This window comes from Parus major, chromosome 5, assembly GCF_001522545.3.
Source record: "Parus major isolate Abel chromosome 5, Parus_major1.1, whole genome shotgun sequence".
NCBI classification, from domain to species: Eukaryota; Metazoa; Chordata; class Aves; order Passeriformes; family Paridae; genus Parus; species Parus major.
Genome location: NC_031774.1, coordinates 55,555,750 through 55,558,082, shown reverse-complemented (window position 1 = coordinate 55,558,082; position 2,333 = coordinate 55,555,750).

The following is a 2,333-nucleotide window of genomic DNA, read 5'->3' as shown; positions in this document are numbered from 1 at the left end:
CAGGCTGTTAGCAAAGGCACAGAGGGGATCAGGGTGCTGGTACCTGCTCAGCTGCACAGACTTGGAGTTTGACCTCAATTACAACTAGAAATAAGCTTGAAGAATAAATCCCTGTAATATGTGCTGCACCTCAGGATTTGAGGTTGCTGATGATGGAAGTCATCAGCAGAGCAATTGCTTGGAGAATGGGAGTTCTGGTGGCCAGAGCTCACAGGTTCTCTTGGATGAAGCTCAGCCTTGGGCTGCAGTTTGAAGCTAGGAAGATGCACCTTGTCTCCTAACTCTGGGAAATTTTAGTTTATATATATATAATTAGGAAATTAGCATTTTAGTGATGCCTCTGATAGCAGATGTGATGCTGGGCCATATACTGCCTGCTCAGATCCTTCTTAACAGCAGGGAGGAAGATGAATGTGGTGAAGGTCACAGGGCAGAAATTACTGAATGACCAAGACTCCTGGTTAAAGACAGCAAACAGAGCTCCCTGGGGCTCCCCAGGGGAGCAGACAAACCTTGTTCACATGTTTTATCCATCTCCCATCCCTTGAAGTGTCCAAGGCCAGGCTGGATGGGGCTGGGAGCAACCTGGTCTAGTGGAAGGTGTCCCATGGCAGGGGAATTAGGACCAGATGATCTACGAGGTCCCATCTAATTCAAACTGTTACAGGATTCTATAATTGTACCACCTCTTGGGGAAGGTGTCCAGAGCTGATCCAGCACAGATAAATCATTAAAGAGCTCTGACAGACTTAACCTGTCCAGGGGAGGTTTCAGGTGGATCTGCCATGCCCCTTCACCACAAAAAAAAAAAAATTGAAAGACACACATTTTGGGACTACAGGGTTCCATTATAATGGCTGTGTTTGTCTTAATCATCCAGTTTAGGGCTAAAAGGATTCCTTTCTAAGGCTGGGTTTGTCTTTGCACTTCCAGGTGTGCAGTACCCCAAGCTTGGTGTACTTTTGGGCATTTATCTCTCACCAGGTGTGAGCAGGGCAGGGGGAGTGTTTATCACCCGTGGAGTGCCAGCAGGGGAGTGTTTCCCCCTCTCAAAGCCTTCCAGGCTCGTGCAAGGGAAATGCAGCCAGCAGGATGTGCTGGGCTGCTGCACTGGGGTTTGTGTCAGTGTCTGGCTCGCTTCTGCTGGAAATTGCAAAATCTTTCCTGTGCAAGGAGCGGGAAGTTTTGCCCTCTGTGTACATGCAGATTGTTGTGCATTTAAATGGGGAGAAGACTTAGTGAAGCACCGGAACAAACCAGAGGAGGGGGAAGGAACCGTGTAGTTCAAAGCTGGTTTTTCACAGACTGCTATACAGGGTTTTTTTGTTTGTTTGTTTCATTTTTTAATTTCTCTAACTCTTAATTCCACTTTATTCTTTCTGTCTGAGTTTACATCTCTACATTAGGAGGGGAAAATCTGTCTTTTGGGAGGGAGGGGGGGAAAGCGGGAATGAGGGGAAAGGCAAGAGAAACTTTCTGAGTGTGTGAACTGAAAAATCAGTTATTTATTCTTTATAACAAACACTTTAAAGAGCTTCAGAGACAAAAAGTCAACATTATCTAGCCAGTATATCTCCTCTCTGCTTCTCCATCTCCCCCTTTCTCTTTCCCAAATGGGAGAAGACACCTATTTGAGATCAGAGGAGGTCATGCCTGGGACAGGGGCTCTCAGCCTGGCCGTGCGTGTCCAGCGCTCCCGGATCCTGAATTCTCCCAAATCCTCCTCGCCGGTGCCCGGAGAGCAGCTGGAGCTCAGGATGGAGCAGAGAGCCTAAAAAACTTCATTCTGCAGGGGGACCTCTAGTGTTTTCCTTTCTCCATGTCCTGGCAGAGTTCCTCCAAAGTACAAATACACACAGAGCTCCCATTGTTTGCAGCCCTTCACAAGCCCACTGATCCTAATATGGAATTCAGCAGGAAACCCATGATTTCCTGACACACAGCAAGCTGGAGAAAGAAAGGAAAAACTCCATTAAAAACCTCCAGACTCTCCTCCATGTTAGAAATGAAATGGAAAATGGAGTGGATTTAACAGGAATCCCTGATTCCTGCGGCCAGGCTGGAGGAAGGGAGATGCGGATCGAAGCCTCAGGCTGCTGATATTTCTGAAGTCGCAATAAAGACCGAGAACAGCCGGGCAGGATGAGGATTTCCTGACTGGGACAAACGAAAAAGGACAGAGCACTCATTTATTTTTATTTTTTTTATGCAATTCCTCTCTGTGTGTTTAATTTATTCACCTCGATGATCCTCTTGACTGATCTGGTAACTGTTAGAAGCGGCTGTGACAGCCTGGAAACATTAGTATGATTTCCTGAGTTTGAGATTTGCTG